This window comes from Rutidosis leptorrhynchoides, chromosome 3 (assembly GCF_046630445.1).
Source record: "Rutidosis leptorrhynchoides isolate AG116_Rl617_1_P2 chromosome 3, CSIRO_AGI_Rlap_v1, whole genome shotgun sequence".
NCBI lineage: Eukaryota > Viridiplantae > Streptophyta > Magnoliopsida > Asterales > Asteraceae > Rutidosis > Rutidosis leptorrhynchoides.
The window spans coordinates 308,979,089-308,990,445 of NC_092335.1; the positions used below are offsets into that span (position 1 = coordinate 308,979,089).

Genomic DNA, 11,357 nt, shown 5'->3' on the forward strand with positions numbered 1-11,357 from the left:
ATTTCTCGTCCCTCCCTTGGGTAAAGCAATTTCGGTTCAACGACCTAGTCTTCAACTTACGACAAATTTTTAGAAATCACATTTTTAACTTAATGAAATAAAGTAAATTTTTGTTTTTAAATTCACACCAAACTTAAATTTAAAATGCATAAAATTAAAAATTCATATTATTAATATTTTTATACATACAAACTTATATTAAAAATATTAATTTTTTCAAATATTTACAAACTTAAATATATTGATTTAAAAATTTACAATATTAATTTTAAAAACATAGTAAAAATAAAATTAAAAATCTTTTTGGTCTTTTATCCCACTTTAATCAATCAAATATTATCAAAAATATATGCCCCTCTTTTCGGTAAAGTAATTTCGGTTCCATAACCTAGTTTTACTCCTTACGAATTTTTGAAATATTTTGGATTGATTGATTAAAGATATTTATACCTTCAGAATAAACGGTAAATTTCGCAGTGATGTAATAAATTTTTGTATGATATCAATAATTTCGGTTACGCATACCTAATTTTATTGAATACCAATTTAATACTTTATAGCAAACGATTCAGCGTTTATTATAAAAAGGTTAAAAGTAATAAAAATATAAATAAAAATTATACATACTTACCTGTGAGATAGAATTCTCAGAGACCTGCTTTAGCCGACTCATAGGAGAGTCGTGTGATTTGGTTCTCCATAGCTACGTAAGCGTAACCTTGATTCTTCAATATCTTTTCTTCTAAACATATAAACGGTCCTTCTCTGCATAGAGTAACAAATTCGGTATTTGAATATGTTTGATTGTTCGAACATTTACCTTCATGTGACCATTTTCCGCATTTATAACATCTTTCAAGGTGTCTTGCTCTTCTTTTTGTTGCGGATTTTGATTTTCCTTTATCAAAATGTGTCTTATGATGATCTTTCCTGAGTTCTTTCCTTACTTCGTCACATCTGCCTCTTATGAATGATACCAATTCACTTGAAAGAGTGTCATTATTACGTTTAGTAATCATAGCGTGTAGTAGTAGACCATGGTTCAGATCAAAGGAATTCTTCATCTCGTAAAACCTAAAAGAAATAAAAATTCAGAATGGAGGGAGAAGACTAGTTCTTTAGGGTCTGTTAGGGAAAGACCATTCGGATTCCATTCTCGGGAACTACACGAAAACAGAATATCTAACTCTAACAGAAACATATATTATCCTTAAACGACTTGATTCTCCCCACACTTAGTTAGCTGTGGTGTCGAAATTGTGATTAACTTCGTTGTCAACTTCCATTGGATCATGTATGTAATGTTTAACTCTGTGACCATTAACTTTAAATGCAATCCCATTTGAATTTATTAACTCTATTGTTTCGTATGGGAAAACTCTTTTGACTATGAATGGTCCAGACCATCTTGATTTCAATTTTCCAGGAAATAGCTTGAATCTTGAATTGAAAAGAAGAACTCTGTCTCCTTCTTTAAATTCTTTTGAACTTCTGATTCTTTTATCATGCCATTTCTTCGTTCTTTCTTTATAGATTAACGAATTTTCATATGCTTCATGTCTTAATTCTTCTAATTCGTTTAGTTGACTTAACCGTAGACGTCCGGCTTCATGTAAATCAAGATTACATGTCTTCAAAGCCCAAAATGCTTTATGCTCAATTTCTACTGGAAGGTGACATGCTTTTCCGTAAACGAATCTAAAAGGTGTGGTTCCAATTGGAGTTTTGTAGGCTGTTCTAAAAGCCCAGAGTGCATCCTCTAATTTCATGGACCATTCCTTCGGATTTGATCCTACGGTTTTCTCTAGAATACGTTTTAATGCTCGGTTGGTATTTTCAACTTGTCCACTTGTTTGTGGATGATAAGCGGTTGAGATTTTATGAGTTACTCCATATCTTTTGAGAACTTTCTCAAGTTGATTGTTACAAAAATGAGTACCCCGATCACTTATTAAAGCTTTCGGTGTTCCGAACCTTGTAAAAAGACGTTTTAAGAAGTTGACTACAACTCGTGCATCGTTAGTTGGGAGAGCTTGTGCTTCCGCCCATTAGATACATAATCAATAGCAACGAGAATGTAGAGATTATTATGAGATTTTGGAAATGGACCCATAAAGTCAATACCCCAAACGTCAAATACTTCACATACTTGAATGACATTTTGTGGCATTTCATCACGTTGACTTATTTTTCCGGCCCTTTGACAAGCATCACAGGATCTGCAAAGAAGGTGTGCGTCATTAAAAATTGTAGGCCAATAGAATCCAGCGTCATAGACTTTTCTTGCTGTGAGTTGAGGCCCATAATGCCCTCCTGTTGGTCATGTGTGACAATGGTTTAAGATTTGACTGGCTTCATCCCCGAATACACATCGGCGTATTATTCCATCGGGACAACTTTTAAACAAATGTGGATCTTCCCAGAAATAGTGTTTTATATCACTAAAGAATTTCTTTCGTTTTTGGTACGACAACCCTTTTTCAAGGAATCCACATACTAAGTAGTTTGCATAGTCTGCAAACCATGGAATTTCATTATAATCGATCTTCAAAAGATATTCATCAGGAAAGTTATCTTGTATAGCCGATTCATTTAGAACTTCTAATTCAGGATTTTCAAGATGAGAAAGATGATCAGCTGCGAGATTTTCTGCTCCCTTTTTATCTCGGATTTCAATATCGAACTCTTGTAAGAGTAAGATCCAACGGATTAATCGTGGTTTGGCATCTTGTTTTGAAATAGGTATCTAAGAGCAGAATGGTCAGTATAGACCACCGTTTTTACTAGAATGAGATATGAACGAAATTTGTCAAAAGCAAAGACAATAGCAAGGAGTTCTTTTTCAGTAGTTGTGTAATTTGTTTGTGCTCCTTGTAACGTCTTACTAGCGTAATAAATAGATTGAAATCGTTTTTCAATCCTTTGTTCTAAAACGGCTCCCATTGCAAAATCACTTGCATTGCACATAAGTTCAAATGGTAGATTCCAATTTGGAGTTATCATGATCGGCGCATTAGTGAGTTTTTCTTTAAGAATATTAAAAGATTTGATGCATTCATCTGAAAAGATAAATGGAGCATCCTTTTCTAGGAGTTTATTCATAGGAGTGGCAATTTTAGAAAAATCTTTTATGAAACGTCGGTAAAAACCGACATGCCTAAGAAAACTCCTAACTCCTCTAACATTGGTGGGATGTGGAAGTTTAGCAATTACATCTACTTTAGCTCTATCCACTTCAATTCCTTCCTTTGAAATTTTATGACCGAGAACGATACCCTCTCTAACCATGAAATGGCATTTTTCCCAATTAAGTACTAGATTTGATTGCTCGCATCTAATAAGCATTCGTTCAAAATTAACTAGACATGATTCAAATGTATCACCGAAGACTGAAAAGTCATCCATGAAAACTTCCATGCATTCTTCTATCATGTCGTGAAAAATCGCCATCATGCACCTTTAGAAGGTTACAGGGGCGTTGCAAAGTCCAAATGGCATGCGTTTGTAAGCAAAAGTACCATAAGGGCACGTGAACGTGGTTTTCTCTTGATCCTCGGGTGCTATTGGAATTTAAAAATATCCCGAAAAACCGTCAAGAAAACAATAGTAACTACTTCCGCCTAACCTTTCCAACATTTGATTAATGAAAGGTAAGGGAAAGTGATCTTTTCTGGTGGCGTCATTTAATTTTCTATAATCAATACAAACACGCCATCCTGTTACAGTCCTAGTAGGAATAAGCTCATTTTTTTCATTTGTGATGACAGTCATGCCACCCTTCTTAGGTACGCATTGAACTAGGCTTACCCATGGACTATCAGATATTGGATAAATTAAACCTGCATCAAGCAGTTTAATGATTTCTTTCTTAACAACATCTTGCATATTAGGATTTAGTCTTCGTTGGCGTTGCACATACGTTTTATGACCTTCTTCCATAAGGATTTTATGTGTGCAATACGAAGGACTTATGCCTTTAATGTCATGAATCTTCCATGCAATAGCTGGTTTATGAGCTTTTTGCACAGAAATGAGTCGAGATTTTTCATTTTCAGTAAGAGAAGACGATATTATTATAGGTAATTCAGATTCACCATGTAAATAAGAATATTCCAAATGGTTTAGAAGTGGCTTTAACTCTAATGTCGGTGGCTCTTCTATCGATATCTGTCTTCCTCTTTTAGCATTTGAATTTCTTCTGTTGTTGGTTCATATCCATTAGCTATGAGTGTAGCTAACATTTCAGCTTCATCAATTGGTTCAGTTCCTTCTCCTAAAGAACATTCTCCTGTTCCTTGTAATTCTGGAAATTCTTCTAATAATTCTGCATGCGAATCTATAGTTTGAATATAATAACATGTATCATCTGCAGATTGCGGTTGTTGCATGGCTCTATCAACAGAAAAGGTAACACTCTCGTCCTCTATACTCAGGGTCAGTTTCTTGCCTAACACGTCTATTATTTCTTTAACCGTGTTTAAGAATGGTTTTCCCAATATGAGAGGAACTCGAGAATCTTCTTCCATGTCCAGAATAACAAAATCTACTGGAAATACTAAAGTACCAACTTTAACTAGCATGTTTTCCATTATCCCTCTAGGATATTTTACTGATCGACCGGCTAGTTGTATGCTTATTCTTGTTGGTTTCAATTCTCCAAGGTCTAGTTTAGCGTATAGTGAATACGGCATTAAATTTATACTAGCACCTAAGTCTGCCAATGCTTCTTTTGAACTAAGACTACCCAGAAAACATGGAATTGTGAAACTTCCTGGATCTGATAATTTTTCTGGTATTTTATTTAACAGTACTGCAGAACAATTAGCATTCATAGTAACAGCCGAGAGTTCTTCCATTTTCTTTCTATTTGTGATTAGATCTTTCAAGAATTTGGCATATCTTGGCATTCCTGATATCACATCAATGAAAGGAAGATTTACATTTATTTGTTTAAACATATTCAAGAATTTAGATTGCTCAGCTTCAAGTCTTTCTTTTCTCATTTTATTCGGGTAAGGAAGTGGTGGTTGGTATGGTTTAACATAAGGCATTGCCTTAACTGTGTTATCTTCATTAACCTTTTCAACTACCGGTTCTGTTTCCTTATCTTGCTCAGGCTGTGGTGCATGTGGAGTAGGAACAACGTCATCAGAAATTACAGGTATTTTAGGTGGTTTAAGTGTAATACCACTTCTTGTGGTAATGGCTTTAGCTATTTCATTCTGGGGGTTAGTATTTGTATTGCTAGGTAGACTTCCCGGTTTTCTTTCACCTATCAACCTTGCTAGGTTGCTTACTTCTTGTTCCAGATTTTGAATAGAAGCTTGTTGATTTCTAAATGCTTGAGCATTTTGTTCATTGGTTTGTTTCTGAGATGTGAAAAACTGAGTTTGAGATTCAACTAGCTTCGACATCATATCTTCTAAATTTGGCTTTTTATCATCGGTTTGTGGTGGTTTATTTTGAAAAATACGTCTTTGCTGATTGTAAGTATTGTTGGATACTTGCTGATTGCTAGGACCTTGTTGGTTATTAGGACCTTGTTGGTTGTTGTTGAAAGGACCCGTCCTAATCCACCTGGACGAAGTCATCAACATTTGGTCCCATTGCGATGATCGGCTCCAAGTAATGTCCTTATATTGAGCAAATGCACAGCGGAGGACTTAATTCGTACCTGAGAATAAACATGCTTTAAAGTGTCAACCAAAAGGTTGGTGAGTTCATAGGTTTATCATAACAATTATTTCAATATGTTAATAGACCACAAGATTTCATAATCATAAACATAATACACTCGCAAGTGTATGTAAATCATTCTAAGTGGTTGAGCACTTGGTAACCATACTTAACATTTAATCAACGTCGCATATTCCCTTTATTATGAAATCTCACTACACCGTACCAAGTGTAGTCACCAAAACGAAGTACTGTGCAACCGTTGAATACTGGTCGTCCAGTCCGGTTGGGGTTGTCAGGCCCGATAGATCTATCAACAGGATTCGCGTTTACAATACCTCATGTAAATATTAGTTACCAAGTTACAGTGAAATATGCCAGTGGTACAACTCAACGTAGAATATATTTTTAAGTACTTGTGTCTATTTCGTAAATATTTATAAAAGCAGCGCATGTATTCTCAGCCCAAAAATATATATTGCAAAAGCAATTAAAAAGGGAGCAAATGAAACTCACTTTTGCCTTGAAGGTATTTAATTCGACTTGGTCTCCGATAGATATCACGAACCTAACCATATATATAATATATCAATATATTTTCTTTTTAAGTAATCGTTACATATATATACTTTTAATATTTTCTTAGTCCGTAGTTAGCAGTCCGATGTTAGTGGTCCACAATTAGTTGCTTAAATAAAATAAATAAAGACCCCATCGTGTTCATATTGATCAGAATTAATCTCGACCCATGGTACTATGTTGTCAAATGACGTGTTGCGTACATAAAGTACCGTGTTGTCAAATGACGTGTTGCGTACAATCATGAGGTCTTATGATTAATCTTCTCGTGTTGTTTACGGGTGGTCCTGAAATATATAAAATCAAATCATAAGTAATTATATATAAAATATCATATTAATTAGAAAAGATATGATTAATTTACTTTTTCTCCAAATATTTTCGTAGCTAAACTAGCTTCGGATACCCAATCTTGTTTTAGTCGTAGTTTCTTCATTACAACTCTGGTTTGTTGGTTCAACTTGCCACTTCCTTGGATCGAGTCAAATTTTAAGAATATGAACTGAAAATACCTTAGTATGTATTCTAAATCATAGGTTATAGGTCAAACTTTGGTGAAACTTATGAAAGTGATCATTTTCCATCATAAAAACAACATTTAATGATCATTTTTCTAAAAATACTTACACTTTGAGTTAAACCATGAAATTTTTATGTGTTAATATATTCATAAGAAATATCATTTTTCCAGAACATGAACTTCCAATTCAAAGTTCAAGATGGTTTTTAATTATCCAACCCAAAACAGCCCCCGGTTGCACTCCGACGACGTAGATTCAATTTTTAAGATGTTCTTTGTAAAACCAAGTTATATCTTGTTAGGTTAGCATATCATTATGATATATTACAGGTCTTGAAGTGTTTTAAAAGTCAAGTTAGAAGGATCTATTTAGTTTGCGAACAAGTTTGAAATCATTCAAACTATGTTCTTGTTGTTAAAATTTTATACCACAAAATAAGATAGCTATATGAATATGAATTGAATAAGATTATGAACAAGGTTACTACCTCAAGTTACTTGGACAAAGTTACTACAAAAGATAAGAAATAATCTTGGAATCAAAGAGTGGTGGAGTTAGATCAAAAGGTTGGAAGTAAACTTCTTCAAATGGGTGGTTATTTTGATATGTTCTTGAAAGAGTTTTCTTATGGTGTTTAAGGCTTGTAATTGAAGCTAAATGATGGGGAAAATGCTTGGAGATGATCAAGTATGAAGTTAGGAGTATTTTGAGAGAGAAATGAGGGTGTAGGTATGAGAAAATGGAGTGAAGAAATGGTGTTCATTTATAAAAACGTTTTTAGTTTATAAAGAAAGAAAAGGATTCCTAACTTTGTTTTCTTACTAATAATTCATACTACTTGACAAATTCTAGTTACCTCATATCTAGGGCAGTAATAATGTTGATTAGGATGTTGATTTGATGTGTATATACCAATAGTAAATATGTATAGAAGCTGGGTATGATACGGGTACATATACCCTAGATATACGTATAGAAATCTTGAGGAAACGGAACGAGAATTCAAATATAGCTATCTTTTGTGAATATACTTATATTGTTTTATGTATTTAAGTCCTTAAAAAGTGATTAAATACATTATATATACGATACATGTATAAGCATTATAGATTATAAGTATATATATCAAAGAATGTTACGTAACGTTATCGTTTTGAAAACTTAAGTTAGTAGTTTCAAAATATACTTATAACTCATTGTCATTAGTACACAATGAGATGTTAAACCATCCTTAGATCATGTTAAATATATATAAATACATATATATATACACAAACGTATAATTATCGTATGTTATATAGTTCGTGATATCATCGGTCATATTGGAAGGTCAAACGTTGTGTAAAACTCTTTTCAAAAACACAAGTCTCAACAATTTGGATTGCTTATCATGTTGGTATGGTTTAATTTATGTAAATATTAATCTCATAAGTATAATTTGGTCTGAAAATTCTGGGTCATTACAGTTGTGTGGAAAATTTCGGTTATAATTCTGATTTTGATTTTAGATTGGTCTTGGAGGTTGATAATTATTTTAATAATTATTTCTAGGCCTTTGGTTAATGTATGAAACATTCTCTCTTTATTTTATTGTTTGTTCAATACTGAGACAGTCTTTTGTCAAATATGGTCCTCCACACTGCTCACAACTAATTCTTATTGAGTGAATATCTTTAGTCATCTTTTCCATTCGTCTCTCGACAGCATCTATCTTTGCAGAAATGGAATCAAAGTCATGGCTAGAATCGGCTCTAGCCGCTTTAGACGATCTAACGATATCTTTTTCTTGATGCCACTCATGTGAGTGGGAAGCAGTGTTATCAATAATTTTATAAGCTTCAGTTGCGGTTTTCTTCATAATGGAACCACCAGCTGCTATATCGATGTCTTTTCTTGTAGTGATGTCGCATCCTTGATAGAATATTTGTACTATTTGATAAGTGTCTAAACCATGTTGCGGACATCCTCTTAATAACTTTCCAAATCTTGTCCATGCCTCATATGGAGTTTCATTTGGCTTCTGTGTGAACGTAAAAATTTCTCCTTGAAGTCTCACGGCTTTAGATGCCGGAAAAAATTGTTTAAGAAAATTTTCAACTAAAACATCCCATGTATCAATCGCCCCTTCAGGTAACGATTCTAACCAATCTTTGGCTTCTCCCTTTAAAGTCTAGGGAAATAACATGAGATAGATCTGTTCATCCTCAACTTCTCGGATTTTAAATAGAATACAGATCCTATTAAAGGTACGAAGATGTTCGTTTGGATCTTCCTTCGGCGCACCACTAAATTGGCATTGATTAGTTACCATGTGTAGGATTTGTTCTTTGATTTCATAATCTGGTGCATTAATGTCTGGTTGAGTAATTGCGTGACCTTGGCTAGTGCGTTTAGCCCTCATTCGGTCTTCCATACTTAGAGGTTCCAGATTTTCCATGATTGAATTTGTTGAATCTGAATCACTAGAGGATTCTGATTTAATGGTTTGTTCCTCGACAATCTCTGTTTAAATGATTGGTGGTTCCGGAGGAAAGATTAATGGTTCAGGATCTCTGAATTGTCCCTGAATATCCTCCGGATTCTCAATTGTGAGGTCGGGTTCAAAAAATGGATTATCAAAAATTTGAATTGGAGTACTTGGTCGACTTGATGACGATTCTAAAGAAAAATTAATGGCGACAATATTGGCTAGATGTCTTGATCGAGTTACAGGTGGTGAACGTATAAAAGGTGGTGAATGTTTTGCTCGGTGCATTCACTGAATGTCCTATTAGTTATAAAAATAAAAATTATATAAGTTATCAAATTAAGAGACTTTTCTGATTTTTGCCCACGTTTCGAATAGCCAATAGATGCAGCAGGTAGCCAGGACCCTTTAAATCGGAAGCCCACAACTCGCCACTAACAAATCCAACTATTACTACGAACCAGAAAATTTTTGGATGTCTATCAATTTAACCGCTTAAAATAATTTTTCGTTGAAATTTTAAAATAAAATAAAGAAAATTCTATATCCTAGAAACTAGAGCGGCGAGAAATAAGAAAGAAAAAGATTGCGTCGGAAAAGGTCGAAAAATAAGCGTCGAAAAACAAATGTCGAAAAACAAACAGTCGAAAAATAAAAATAAGAAAATAAAGCGTCGAAACTTAGAATTCTAAAAACTAAATATTAAAACTTGCGTCTAAAGGTATTAAAGCTTAAAAGGAATTCTATATCCCAAACTGTAATAACTTAAAAAGGCACTAAAATATATTAAATACTAAAGCGATAAGCGACGTCGTAAAATTCTAAAGCACCTAAATCTTAGTCTAAAGAAAAAGCACTTAAGGGAAAATACTAAGTTACGAACTAATTATGAACGAAAAATTACGCTTTAACGATTAAAAATATACAAAATATAAAAATAGGCTTAATGTTATAAAAATACTATTTTTTTATAAAAATATTATTTTTATATTATTTATTTTATAAAAATATTAATTTATAATTAATAAAACTAATTAAAACTAAATATTACAAATTAATTAAAACTAAAATTAATTAATTTAATTATTAACCCTAATTAGGGTTTATAATAATAATAATTAAATTATACTCCGTAATTAATGCAGTACCAGGTTCATTCCAGCATGTCAGACTGTCTCATGCGGTCGCATGAGTTTTAGCCTATGGGTTCATGCGGTCGCATGAGTTGTGGATCCAGGCCAGCTGATGTGCCGCTACAGTTGGGCCCGATTATTTTTTTAATTTTATATTTTTTTCTGTTTTTATATTTATATAAAATATTTATATAAATTAAATAAAACTTATATTTAAAAACTAAAATAGAAATAAAAATACTTTATAATTTTATATATTTTGAACAACTCTTAAAAAAAATATATATATATATATATTTTGTTTTTCTTTTTATATTTTTGTATTTTTAATATTTAAAATGTATTTTTACAAAAAGAAATTAAAACTTAGTAAAAATCTTTTTTATAGCGTTTCGCTTTCGGCGTTTAAGTTGTTCCCCGGCAGCGGCACCAAAAATACTTGATGTTAAAGCGAAGGGGTACAAAATACTATTAATTTTTATTCCAAAATACTATTAAATACGATACAATTTTACACTATTTATTTATTTATTTATAGAGTGAATATTCCTAAACCTTGCTACAACACTTATAGCCAGTGTACCTAATCGTACAGTAGTGTAGTTTTTAGTAAGTCCGGTTCGTCCACAGGGAACTAGCCAAGTTTAACGCTATATTTTTAAAAACTATATTTGTATAAATATATATATAAATATAAGTAGTATTATTATTATTATAAAAGGGGGTTTTTACCGTTTAATGACCGGTTTCTCGATTTTATGTCTTAAGTCGCAGTTATAACCTAATGTAAAATATTAAAAATAAATATAACTTAATTTAAAGCGTAAAGTAAATAACAATAATTAAAGTGCGATAAATTAAAGTGCGATAAATAAAATGACAATAAATAAAATTGCGATAATTAAAAAGTACGATAATTAAAAGTGCAATTAAATAAAATGACAGTAAATAAAAGTGCGATGAAATATGAAATAAAGGAAT

General features: G+C 32.5%; 1 non-coding gene across 1 annotated transcript; it reads left to right on the top strand.

Annotated features, from left to right (window-relative positions):
- Positions 1-8,722: 8,722 nt before the first annotated feature.
- Positions 8,723-8,829, top strand: LOC139903597 (small nucleolar RNA R71). Its single transcript, XR_011778407.1, has one exon. It is a non-coding gene; the product is annotated as a small nucleolar RNA R71 (small nucleolar RNA).
- The last annotated feature ends 2,528 nt before the right edge of the window (positions 8,830-11,357 follow it).